Consider the following 14,336-nt stretch of genomic DNA (forward strand, 5'->3'; position numbering starts at 1 on the left):
TATGAATATTCTCTATTGGATGCTACCGGGAGAAGAGCATTTATCATATTATTATGAGCATTATTCTTCCCGGTGACAAACGAAACAGTTGTCTTCAATCTTCAGTCATCTCCCTGTCTTGGGCTCCACATATCCCTTTCTCGGACGGCCACATGTCATAACATATTTTACCCAATACAGATAGTCCCCTTATTTTCCGGTGGCATAACTTTGTGCTACCGGGAAGTTGGTAGAAATACTTTTTTGGCGGAAATTACTATAATTCCCTATGAAAGCTTCTGACAGTTGATTAGATGCATGTCTCTCCGCATTTAATTCCCCTAACACGCATCTTCCCATGATTCAACACATCTTTTGCCGATTATCGATGTAATTCTGGCCATGAATTTAGCTTCCAAAACCTTTACTTATAAGTATCAACTTCCACCCTTATATTTCATAACTGTTCGAACTTCCTTCATCTAATTTGCATATTGTTTCTTCATCTTTTTTCTAATTCTCTTCAAACAAAAAACCCTTTCTTTCCTACGATGTCTTCTTCTTCGAAATGTACTGGTTCCTTAAAAAGCAAAAACAAAGCCAAGGACTTTGCTCCTCCAACAGAGGGCTCCATCATCCCTAGAAGTCTTATTACTATAAAAGATTTCGAAGAGAAATTCCCTACTGCTAATTCTCGTACATGGGCCGTTAGCAGGTATCCTTCTTCCATACGTCCGTCAAGCATTCCTGCTGTGAAGGAAGACTATTGCTGCCATGGCTTAGAAATTATCGCTCCTGACCTATCGGAGCGAGTCACCCTTCCCAAGGAGGGTTTTACATATGTTTATACGTATCCCTTTACTTCAGATACATTTTCTTTGAGCAGAGATCTTGACTCCGTGATTGCGGAGTTTTGCCTCCGTTACCAGGTGTGTTTGGCACAAGTAAATCCTTATGTGTGGAGGACGGTTGCTTGCCTTCGGCGTTTGTGCCAGAAAACTAGAGAGGAGTTATCCTTAGCTCACATGATGAATCTTTATTCTCCCAAAATCTTCCGCGGGAGAATGATAAACTTCTGCAAGCGTGGCCACTATGCTTTATTATCTAGCATGGATGATGACAACGACCGTGGGTGGATGGAATAGTTTGTTGCAATTGCCACCAATGATATCATTCCGGCAACGACTTCATCCTTTCCGGCCGCTTAGAACCACACTCGTAAGCTCTTTGTTTAGTATTTCCTTTTACTAAAAATATTTTGATGGCCATATTGATCCTCCATCCTTTGTTTGTTTCAGCAACTCGATGGGTCCCACCGGTGATTGAAGATTTGGACCAGTGGATACACAAAATCTTGGACGTTATGACGTCCGAGACTCGCTTGGGGAAAGAATTGGCCCCTAAATACGGGTGGAAGGCCAAGAATCATGGTAATTCAAACCCATCTTGTTTCAATTTTTCATGTAAAGAACTTGATTAATATCTTCTAATCTGTTTATGAAACTAGGTCTACCCGCGGGCTCTGCTACTGTTCCCGGGGAGGATGTCTTGGCTGACCCTGTTGATGCGGCGAGGCTGCTTCAGGAGGTGCTTACTCGAACAGGTGGCTCCGAGCATGCTTCGAGAGCAAATTCTTATTTTCGGAGTACCTGGCTGGAAGACAAATAACCAAAGAGAAGACGCTCCTCTGCAAATTCTTATTCTGGGCCGGTCATAGACACCGTGATGATCGATGATGATGAAGAAGCTAGTGATTAGGGAGCTTCTTTACATAGAAGACGACTATCCTCATCATCTCAACAGGATGCTCAACCTATTGAGAGAGTTACACCAACCGAGGACGATGCCTCGACACTTTGGGGAGAATTTGATTTAGTAGATAATGTTGACTCATGTTTTCGGGCCCCAATTGTTGTGTCCGGTACTACGGAGCTGAGTACCGAAGCCTTTTCGTCTTTTGTTGGCGAGCATCCAACAACCAGCACTGCACTTGACGCAGCTGCTTCTCACTTTTCAATTGCTTCAGCTTCATCTCCATCTTCACCAATACCAGCAACTGCTACATCACCTCCGCCGGCCGCGTCTGACCACGAAGAAGATGTTCCTCTTCCACAGTCCCCAGTTCATGAGAATTTGGGGCAAAATTATGCTGCCCCTTCTGAAGATCCACAAAGGAGGAGGAACGTTACTCTTTCGGTCTCTACCAGATTTAACTTGCTATCCCGACCGGTGGAGCTTGCTAATTATCTAAAGCCTTTGGCTTCAGAGAAAGACTGGGAAAAGATTCAAGCACTCTCGGAAGAGTGTTTGTTGAACAACGCTATGCATCACGCCGCAACGGTATGTTCCTTTCTTCCTTTATTACTTCTTCTATTTTTGGATGTGAACATCTCCTGAATTTTACCCTTAATTCTTTGTAGGCCAACTTTCTTGCTTCCGAGGGCCTTCGTAGGTTGATACGTGAAAAAGAAGAGATTATCTCCGCACGGGATCAGCTTTTGGTAGAGCAAGAGCAACATGTTGCTCTCCTTGCGGAACTTGAAGCCAAAGCCGCTGAAGTTGTATTGGAAGCTCGTTTGCGGCAGAGTGAACAAAAAGTACTAACCCTTAGCTAAGAGATGAGCCCTATGAGGGTTAGATTTGACGAAGTCAGGGTCAAATGGATTGAAGTTCATAACACCGTTCTTGCTGCAACCGAACATGAGGCTGCCTCCGCTGAAAGAGTGATTAACTTAGAGGCATGCTTGAACTCCAAAATTGAAGAGCTTGCTGCGGTAGGAGCGAGACATGCCCAGCTGGAATAGAAGTGCTGGAAAACTATCGAGCATAATAGGCTCTTTAGTTCAATTGTCCGCGACCCAAATATGCTAGGTCCGCCCGGGAAAACCTTTCTGCCAAGGTAACCCAACTCAAAGAAGAACTCAAGCGCCGAAAGGCTTCCCTCGTTATTGAAAAAACTTATGCCATGTACAACATGAGAAGAAAAACCTTGGAAGAGGCCAAAGCTGGTGTCATTGATTTTGATGCCGAAATTGCTAAGGTCCGCGAGCTTGAGTTAGCTGCTAAAAGTGGACTCCCATCGAGGTCTGATGCATCTGGTCCTTCTAGTTTCGGTTCCGAGTTTTCGAGAACTGAAGAAGAATTGGAGGATGATGATGCCGAAGGCCGAACTGGTGAAAATGTTGAGCCATCGGTTGATCCATCTACTTCTTCCGGGGGCGCGGATATTTTTCTTTCTCCTGGTTCCGGACACAATGCAGTTTATATTTTTTTTCTTTTTCCAGTTCTCGTATCTATGCCATTTTGTCATGTTTTCGTAAATAAAAACATCTTTTGATCAAGTATTGTTTGAGTCTTCTCATTTTTAGAATATTCATACAAGCCTTTAATCTTTGCATTTTCTTTAAGAATTTTGCGCAGAATTTTTTGCGTCTTATTATGTGAAACTTTTGGATGTATTCTCCCCGAAAGCATTTTTGGCTCCGGGTATCAGCCCTTTTCCGTGAGGGCTTTGATAAGTATTTGCGCAAGTTTACTTTTTGCATCCTTTTCGTATGCGGCTTCGGGTGTATTTTTCCCCGATGGCATTTTTGATTCCAGGCATAAATTCTTCCGGAACCAGCCCTTTACCATGAGGGTTTTTATAAGAGACGACCCTCTTATGTTTATGGTGCTCTTGGGGAGGTCGTCTCCGGTTCATTATGGCACTAGCATTTGAAGTACTTGTTTAACTTTTAAATGACAAAGTTAATTCATCATTCAGACAAGAAACAAGATAAAAATAAAAAGATTTTATTTTATTCCTTTTATTTTCAAAAAATACATAAGCATTTGCTATGCTGAAAAGAAATCGCCATTACTTGTGGCTAACTTGTACAAATTATTTCTACGGGGCTGTTCACGCAGTCCCCGATCCCGATGAAGTAATTATATTTCCGGTTTTTCATTCCCGGTCGATGTGGCAGTCATTATTGCTATATTCTCATATCATTCCCCCCAGTGTTCAAATGACAAGAATGCGAATTGGAACACTGGAAGTCTTGTATCTTAGATTCCACTAATGCATTGCTAGATAATCCTTAACTTGGTAACCCATTTTACTTCCCCTTAAAAATTTATGCTATCGAGCGAAGAACTATCTAACAAACCTCTAGTGGTTTGTGCTCCTATATGATCAGATAACCTTTGCTCAATAGCAAACTTAACTTCTCGGTGGGAATTTGCTATAGAGCAAAAGATTATCTAACCATCCCCAAGTGGATATCTGCTTGTGTACCTTGCTATTAAAGGTCTTATTGCTGTTGTCTTCGTAGTATGCTTTCTGTTGCTGCCTCGTTGAAAACCTTGCAAGAATAACCCAATTGGGACAAAACTGAACGAAGGAAAAAAGAGTGCAACACATACTTTCTGATCGGATAATGTTCATCAGCAATAATATCTTTTGAGGTGTGCCACGTTCCAATTGCTGGGCAACTTCTCTCCATTTCGGTTTTCCAACTCTTATGAACCTTTTCCGGTGATAACTGAAACTCGGTAGGGCCCTTCCCACATTGGACCTAGCTTCCCCGCGTTGAGCTGCCAGGTATTGTGAGTTACTTTCCTTAGGACCAAGTCACCTACTTTGAAATAACGGAGGTTGGCTCTTCGATTATAATACCGCTCCATTCTTTGCTTTTGAGCTACCATTCTTACATATGCCAATTCCCTGCGTTCATGGAGCAGTTCCAAGTTGACAAGCATTGCTTCGTTGTTCGATTCTTCTTCTGTTTGGAAGTATCTCTAGGTCGGTTACCCTACTTCCACTGGGATTAAAGCTTCTGCACCGTACACGATGGAAAAAGGGGTTTCCCCTATGCTCGACTTGGCCATAGTTCAGAATGACCATAGAACTCCGGGTAATTCTTCGGGCCAATTTCCTTTAGCTGCTTCCAACTTTTTCTTGAGGCTTTGAATAATTACTTTGTTCGTCGACTCCGCTTGGCCGTTTGTGCTTGGATTATAAGAGGAAGATGTGATCCTCTTTATTTTCAAATCTTGATGGAACTTTGTAAATTTTGCGCCGATAAATTGTGGCCCATTGTCGCATGCTATCTCTTTTGGTATTCCGAACCTGCAAATTATATTTTTCCACAAGAAATCCACCACTTTGTGTTCTTTGATTTTTTGATAAGGACCTGCTTCCACCCACTTAGAAAAATAGTTAGTTAAAATTAAAAGAAATCTTACCTTTCCGTGAGCCGGTGGTAATGGTCTGACGATGTCCATTCCCCATTTCATGAACGGCCACAGAGATATGACCGAATGTAAAGGTTCTGCCGGTTGATGCACCAGTGGCGCATAGCGTTGGCACTTATCATATTTTCGCATGAAGTCCTTGGCATCTTGATCCATGTGGGGCCAGTAATATCCTGCCCTTACCAACTTCAACACCAAGGAATCTGCGCCCGAGTGGTTGCCGCATATCCCTTAGTGAACCTCTCACATGACATAGTTAGCTTCGGACGCTCCTAAGCATTGGGCCAGCGAGCCTTGAAAAGATTTTCTATACAATTGGCCTCCCTTGAAGCTATATCACGCTACTTTGGCGTGCAGCGCCTAGGACATTTTGGGGTCTTCAGGTAGCTTCCCATGTTCGAGATAATCGATAATTTCATTCCTCCAGTCCCAAATCAGACTAGTTGAATTTACCTCGTAGTAACCATCTGTATCCAGGACTGAGTTTATCAGTTGTACTACCGACCCGGACTCCGATCCATTTGTTTCTGTTGATGATCCTAGGTTTGCCAATGCGTCTGCTTATGCGTTTTATTCCTTTGGGATATGAGTAATTGACCACTCTCAGAATCGCGCCAGCAGAGCTTGAACCTTTACCATGTATTGTTGCATGCGCTCCTCTTTGGTCTCGAATATCCCGTAGACCTGATTTACCACCAGATGTGAGTCAAATTTGATTTTGATGACCTCGGAGTCAAGTCCCAGGTCCAACTCGAGTCCTGCAATCAAAGCTTCATACTCTGCTTCATTGTTAGTTAAATGGACCGTCCTGATGGCTTGCCTCAGGATTTAGACAATACCAAGCCTGGACCCTTTCACGTTGGAAGCTCCATCCGTAAATAAGGTCCAAACCCCTGATGTCGATTATAACATCATCATTGCTTTCTTGGTTGCCTGAGGCAATAATCCCGAACTGAAATCGGCCACGAAGTCAGCCAAGACTTGCGATTTATTTGCAGTCCTCGGCTTATATTCTATGTCGAACTCACTTATTTCGACGGCCCATTTGGAGAATCTACCCGAGAGATCAGGTTTATGGAGGATGTTCTGCAAAGGGAAAGTAGACACCACGGCTATCAGGTGGCATTAGAAATAGGGCCTCAGCTTTCGAGCGGCGACTACGATAGCTAAGGCCAGTTTTTCCAAATGTGGGTAATGAGTTTCTGCTCCCGTTAAAACTTTACTAACATATTAAATGGGAGATTGTGTACCTTCGTCTTCTCGGACTATAACCACACTTACCGCAACTTCCGAGACTGCGAGGTAAACCAACAATGTTTCCCCTTCTTTTGGTTTTGAAAGCAATGGAGGGCTTGACAAGTACTTTTTTAAATCCCTCAAAGCCTGCTGGCACTCCGGGGTCCATTCGAAATAATTTTTCGTTTTGAGCAGTGCGAAGAAACGATGACACTTTTCTGACGATCAGGAAATGAATCTACTAAAAGATGCCAATCTTCCCGTAAGCCTTTGGACTTCCTTCACGCTTGTCAGTTGGTCCGGGATATGCTCTATGGCCTTGATCTTATCAGGGTTTACTTCAATCCCCCTTTCTGATACCAGAAATCCCAGAAGCTTACCAGAGTTGACCCCGAACGCGTATTTCTCGGGATTAAGCTTCATATTATGCTTCCTTAGAATGTCAAAAGCCTCTTGCAGATGTTTAAGATAATCACCTGCATTTGAAGACTTAACGAGCATATCGTCTATATAAACTTCCATAGTTTTTCCTATTTGATTTTCAAACATTTTGTTCACGAGCCGTTGATTAGTGGCTCCGATGTTTTTCAACCCAAAGGGCATCACATTGTAACAATATATACTGAAACTCGTTATAAATGAAGTTTTTTCCTGATCTTCCGGGTTCATCTTAATTTGGTTGTACCCGAAATAAGCATCGAGAAAACTCATTAACTCATGCTCGGTTGTGGCATCAATCATTTGATCGATGTGTGGTAGTGGGAATGAGTCTTTTGGGCACACCTTATTAAGATCTTTATAATCTATGCACATGCAAAACTTATTGTTCTTTTTAGGAACTACTACTACATTAACTAGCCAGTCTGGATATCTTACCTCCCGGATCGAACCAATATTAAGTAAGCGGGTTACCTATTCTTTGACTAATTTATTCTTGGCTTCGGCGATCGGGCGCTTCTTTTGTCTTACTGGAGGTATGTTAGGATCCAAGCTTAATTTGTGTACAACTACCTCTGTCGGGATACCTGTCATATCCTCATGTGACCATGAAAAACAATCGGCGTTAGATTTAAGGAATTTAATGAAGCCGGACCTGAGTTCCGGGTGCAGTCCTGTCCCCAGGTGGAATTTCCTTTCTAGGAATTCCTCGAACAATGCCACTTGCTCCAGCTCTTCCACTGTGGACTTCATCGCATCGATCTCTTCTGGAACATGGAAATATCTCGGCACCTGATTATCTTCCGATGCCTGGCTAATTTCATCTAATTCAGGAGTAGGTGCCGGGCCCTGTAATTGCTATGCCACATATTCCCTTCCTTTGCTACTGGAGACCGAAATTGCATTCATCTCCCTTGCCGCCGGTTGGTCACCCCTGATCTACTTAATTTCCTTGGGTGTTGGAAACTTCATCAATTGATGGTATAACTTTCATCTCGTGCAACCATGGCCTTCCCAGAATGATGTTGTATCCCATATCACCATCTACCACTTCTAAAAGAGTTGTTTTCATTACTCCTTCAATGTTTGTGAGTAATAAAATTTTCCTCGAGTTGTCACACTTGCGAGATTGAATTCGACGAGGAGCTTTGTGGCCAGAATAATGCTTCTGGTGAGTTTAGCTTGCTCCAATACTCTCTATTGTATGATATTAGCCGAACTCCCTGGATCCACTAAAATATGTTTAATCTTAAAATCTAGCACATTTAAAGAAATTGCCGTATGACGTCGTGATGACACCTAGTCTATACAGTAAGCCTAACATATGCGGAATAATGAAATGGAAACATAAATTTAACAACTAACTGTTCAAAAATACACAGCAATCCCAAAATCCGGAACATCGTGAATCACAAACTATAGAAGGAAAATCTAGTATCTCTATACATCAGAGTCTAACAAAGGAAAAATACAGAAGATAGTGGACATGAGAAATAGTAGAAGGGGACTCTGAGGTCTGCAGATGCGACAGATATACCTTGAAGTCTCCAAAGCTGTCCAGGCTCACTGGTAGTGCGGTTGATAAGGAGCACCTGGATATGCCCACGAAAAACATATGCAGAAGAGTAGCATGAGTACACCACAATTGGTACCCAGTAAGTGCCAAGCCTAACCTCGGTAGAGTAGTGACGAGGTCAGGTCCGGGTCCTACTGGAATATGATAATAAAGCAAGGCAAGAATGAAATATCGCAGTAAAATAAAGACTGAAATTTAACAAGAAGGAAATTCATAGAAGGTAACAGCTCAGTACACAGAAATACAACAGGGGATCTCCCGAGATACCGTCTCGTAGTCCCGAACGTAAATGTGCAGGGGGATCTCCTGGAATACCGTTCCGTAGTCCCAAAGTAAATATTCAAGATTGGGGGATCTCCCGGAATACCGTTCCGTAGTCCCAAAATAAATATACTGTGTAGGGGGATCTCCCAGAATACCGTTCCGTAGTCCCAAAGTAAATATGCAGTACATGGGGGGATCTCCCGGAATACCGTTCTGTAGTCCCAAAGTAACTATGCAGTACAGGGGGATCTCCTACAATACCGTTTCGTAGTCCCAAAGCAAATATGCAGCTAAACAATAGAATTCAATAGTTACGACACGAAATTCTATAGTTCAACCTAAGTACTAGTTAAGGAAGACAAGTAAATTCACTAAACATGCTGCACGTAATTCAAGTAAACAGTTAGGGCAAGTAGACATGCTATTCTAATCTAGCAGGATACTACACATGCTGATGAAACTCAAATAAGAAAGAAATCAGGTTATTACTTAGTAGAAAAATCGGATTTTTACACAATTAGCCCGTGTACGTACTCGTCACCTCACGTACACGGCGCTCAAATATAAAAAACAGAACAAATCCTAAGGGAATTTCCCCCCATAAGGTTAGGCAAGCCAATGTCACGACCCAAAATTTCCCACCGACAGGACCGTGATGGCGCCTAACATTTTACTTGCCAGGCAAGCCAACGTTAGAGAATCATTAAACCAATTCCTTATTTTCATTCAGTAAATAACAATAATTAACTAAAATAAAATCTTATAAGTGCGGAATATCATAAAACTGTATTAATTACTACCACCCGGATCTGGAGTCACAATTCACGAGCATTCTAGAATTTACTACAAGTAATAGTCTGAAAGAAATACAACTGTCTGAATGAAAGAAAACAGTAGGACATAAAAAGATAGACGAGGACTTCAAGGTCTGTGAACGCCGACAAATCTACCTTGAGTCTCCGGACAGCAGACCAATAGCAAATCTCGATCAACCTAAGCCGGTATCAAAATCTGCACAGAAAGTGCAGAGTGCAGCATCCGTACAACCGATCCCATGTACTGGTAAGTGTCGAGCCTAACCTCGACGAAGAAGTGACGAGGCAAAGGCAAGGCACCTACAATCAACCTGTACAATTTAACAGTGTATACGCAAATAACAGGAATGAAGAACTAAACAGGAAATGTCGGGAGGGGAGACATACTAAGGGGAATACAAATAAAGAACTACAACAGAATGATCACCGGAGCAGTCAATATACCATGAATCAACAGGAATAATGAATACAGTAAAGAAAAATGCACGGCATCACCCTTCGTGCTTTTACTCTCAATCTCACCAAAAAATTAATAGAAACGACACGTCATCACCCTTCGTGCTTTTACTCTCATATCATGGCACGACATCACCCTTTGTGCATTAACACTCACAATATGGCACGGCATCACCCTTCATGCATTAACACTAACAACATGGCACGACATCACCCTTCGTGCATTAGCACTCACAATATGGCACGACATCACCCTTCGTGCATTAACACTCACAATATGGCACGGCATCACCTTTCGTGCATTAACACTCACAATATGGCACGACATCACCCTTCGTGCATTAACACTCACAATATGGCACGACATCACCCTTCGTTCATTAACACTCTCTCTTACCATAATGCAATGCCTGAATAACAACAAAGAGATAGAATAACAAGTACAAACCTTACTTCAACATTTGGTTCCATAAAATCAATCTCAACTTTGAAATAAAAACTCAATTATCACCAGAAAATTCCGTAAACATGATAAGAACGATAATTTGAACTGCACCAGTATAGCACGTAGCAATTTGGCATAGGAATAAGACAATATAAGAAAAACAGAGAAACATGGAAAACAAGTAAATTGGCGGCGCATAAGTACTCGTCACCTCACATATACGCCACTCACATGAATTTCACTTAGCAAATAATCTAAGGTTCCTAATTCCCTCAAGTCAGGGTTAGACACAACACTTACCTCGCTCCGAAGACCACTTAATTCTCAATCACAGCTTTTCCTTTGGAATTCACCTCCAAACCACTCGTATCTATTCAAAAATGACTTAATAATATCAAATATTGCTAAAGGAATCAATTATATTTCATAAATTAATTTTTCCAATTTTTCCTCCAAAAAGTCAAAAACATCAATCCCGGCCCCGCTTGGTCAAAACCCAAGGTTCGGACCAAATTCTTTTTACCTATTTACCCCCGAGCCCGAATATGAAATTAGTTTTGGAATCCGACCTCAAATTGAGGTCTAAATCCCCAAATTTCCGAAATCCCGATTTTCTACCCTAACCCCTAATTCTACCATGAAAACTCTAGATTTTAGGTTGAAAATTCAAGAAATGTAATGGGTAACTGAAAGAAAATGGTTTAGAATCACTTATCAACAATTTGGGGAAGGAATGACTCTTGAAAAATTGCCCATCACCGTTTGGTTTTTGAGAAAAATGAGTTTTTTGGCAAAAACCCCGTTTTGGATTCTGTTAAGTGCTGGACGACAGTGTTCATCGCGTTCGCGAGACTACTGTCGCGTTCACGAAGTGTATGGCCTGCCAAGCCTTCGCATTCGCGAGGCAGTGCTCGCATTCGCGTAGGCTACCCTTCCCTGGTCTTCGCATTCGCGAGACATTGCTCGCGTTCGCGATGAAGAAAAGGCTGACTCCCGCTCCCCAGTGCCTAACGCTACACTTTCGCGATGGGCTTGTCGCGTTCGCGAAGGGTAACGCCCCCATTTCTTCGTGTTCGCTACCAAGCCTTCGCGTTCGCGAAGAAGAAATCCTCAGCTGCCCAGTTTACTCTTCGCGTTCGCGAGAGTGCCTTCGCGAACGCGAAGAAGGACATGCGAGAACACAGATTCAGCAGAAAAACGAGATTTCCAAAGTCCAAAACATCCCGTGGCCTATCCGAAACTCACCCGAGCCCTCGGGGCTCCAAACCAAACATGCACACAAGTCTAAAAACATCATACGGACCTGCTCGCGCTATTAAATTGCCAAAATAACACCTAGAACTCTAAATTTAGCACCAATTCAAATGAAATTCTCAAGAACACTTTAAAATTTCTATTTTCTCAACTGGACGTCCGAATCATGTCAAATCAACTCCGTTTCTCACCAAATTTCACAGATATATCTTAGATATCATAATGAACCTATATCGGGCTCCGGAACGAAAATACGGGCCCAATACTAACAATGCCAAATATCAATCAATTCTTAAAAATAAATAATTTCCAAATTTTAATTTTTATAAAAAATTCATAACTCAAGCTAGGGACATCCAAATTCGATTCCGGGCATACACCCAGGTCCCATAATTCGATACGGACCTACCGGGACTGTCAAAGCACAGATCCGGGCTTGTTTACCAAAAATGTTGACCGAAGTCAACTAAAATCAACTTTTAAGGCAAAAATTCTTATTTTCATTAGTTTTCAACATAAAAGCTTTTCCGGACACCTGCCCAGACTGTGCACGAAAATCGATAAGGGTAAAAATGAGATTTTTAAGCTTAAGAGAGCAAATTCGAGTTCTAAAACATAATATGACCTTTTGGGTCATCACATTCTCCACATCTAAAACAACCATTTGTCCTCGAACGGACATAGAAAAATACCTGAGCTGGTGAAAAGTTGGGGATATCTACTCCGCATATCGGACTCGGACTCCCGAGTGGCTGCCTCAATAGGCTGACCTCTCCACTGCACTCGAACTGAAGGGTAACTCTTTGACCTCAACTGACGAACCTGTCGGTCTAGAATGGCCACCGACTCCACCTCGTAAGTCAAATCCTTGTCCAACTGGACTGAGCTGAAATCTAACACGTGGGACGGGTCACCATGATATTTCCGGAGCATTGACACATGGAATATCGGATGAACTGAGGATAACCCTGGAGGCAACGCAAGTCTATAAGCTACCTCCCCCACTCTCTCGAGGATCTCAAATGGCCCGATATACCTAGGGCTCAACTTGCCCTTCTTCCCAAATCTCATAACACCCTTCATGGGCGATACCCGAAGCAATATTCTTTCTCCAACCATGAATGCAATATCACGAACTTTACGGTCAGCATAACTCTTTTGCTTGGACTGAGCTGTACGAAGTCGATCCTGTATAATCATGACCTTGTCCAAGGCCTCGTGAACTAAATCTGTACCTAATAACCGAGCCTCCCTCGGCTCGAACCACCCAACTGGTGACCTACACCGTCTACCATATAATGCCTCATAGGGAGTCATTTGAATGCTCGACTGGTAGCTGTTATTGTAGGCAAACTCCGCTAACGGCAAAAACTGATCCCAAGAACCTCCAAAGTCAATACACAGGCGCGGAGCATATCCTCCAAAATCTGAATTATACGCTCGGAATGCTCGTCCGTCTAAGGATGAAATGCTGTGCTCAACTCAACCCGCGTACCCAACTCACACTGAACTGCCCTCCAAAAGTGCGAGGTAAACTGCGTACCTCGATCAGAAATGATAGACACGGGCACACCGTGAAGACGGATGATCTCACGAATATAAATCTCTGCCAACCGCTCTAGGAATAGGTAACTGCCACAGGAATGAAATGCGCTGACTTAGTCAGCCTGTCCGCAATGACCCAAACTGCATCGAACTTCCTCTGAGTCCGTGGGAGTCCAACAACAAAGTCCATAGTGATACGCTCCCACTTCCACTCAGGAATATCTAACCTCTGAAGTAAACCACCAGGTCTCTGATGCTCACACTTTACCTGTTGGCAATTTAGGCATCGAGATACATAGGCAACTATGTCCTTCTTCATTCACCTCCACCAATAATGCTGCCTCAAGTTCTGATACATCTTGGCGGCGCCCGGATGAATAGAATACCAGGAACTGTGGGACTCCTCAAGGATCAACTCACGAAGTCCATCCACATTAGGCACACAAATATGACCCTGCATCCTCAAAACTCCATCATATCCAACAGTAACCTGCTTGGCACCACCGTGCCGCACTGTGTCTCTAAGGACAAGTAAATGCGGATCATCATCCTGCCGATCTCTGATGCGCTCAAACAAGGAAGACCGAGCGACTGTACAAGCTAGAACACGGCTGGGCTCAGAAACATCTAACCTCACGAACTTGTTGGCCAAGGCCTGAACATCCAATGCAAGCGGTCTCTCACCAACTGGAATATATGCAAGGCTACCCATACTGACTGACTTTCTACTCAAAGCATCGGCCACTATATTGGCCTTCCCGGGATGATACCATATGGTGATATCATAGTCTTTCAATAGCTCCAGCCATCTCCTCTGCCTCAAATTGAGTTCCTTCTGCTTGAACAAATACTGCAAGTTCCGATGATCAGTGAATACCTCATATGGCACGCCGTAAAGATAGTGCCTCCAAATCTTTAGCGCGTGAACAATGGCTGCCAGCTCTAGATCATGAACATGGTAATTCTTTTCGTGAACCTCCAGTTGCCATGAAGCATATGCAATAACCTTGCCACCCTGCATCAATATCGCACCCAGACCAATACGAGATGTGTCACAATATACTGTATAAGATCCTGAACCTGTGGGTAACAC

This window comes from Nicotiana tomentosiformis, chromosome 3 (assembly GCF_000390325.3).
Source record: "Nicotiana tomentosiformis chromosome 3, ASM39032v3, whole genome shotgun sequence".
NCBI lineage: Eukaryota > Viridiplantae > Streptophyta > Magnoliopsida > Solanales > Solanaceae > Nicotiana > Nicotiana tomentosiformis.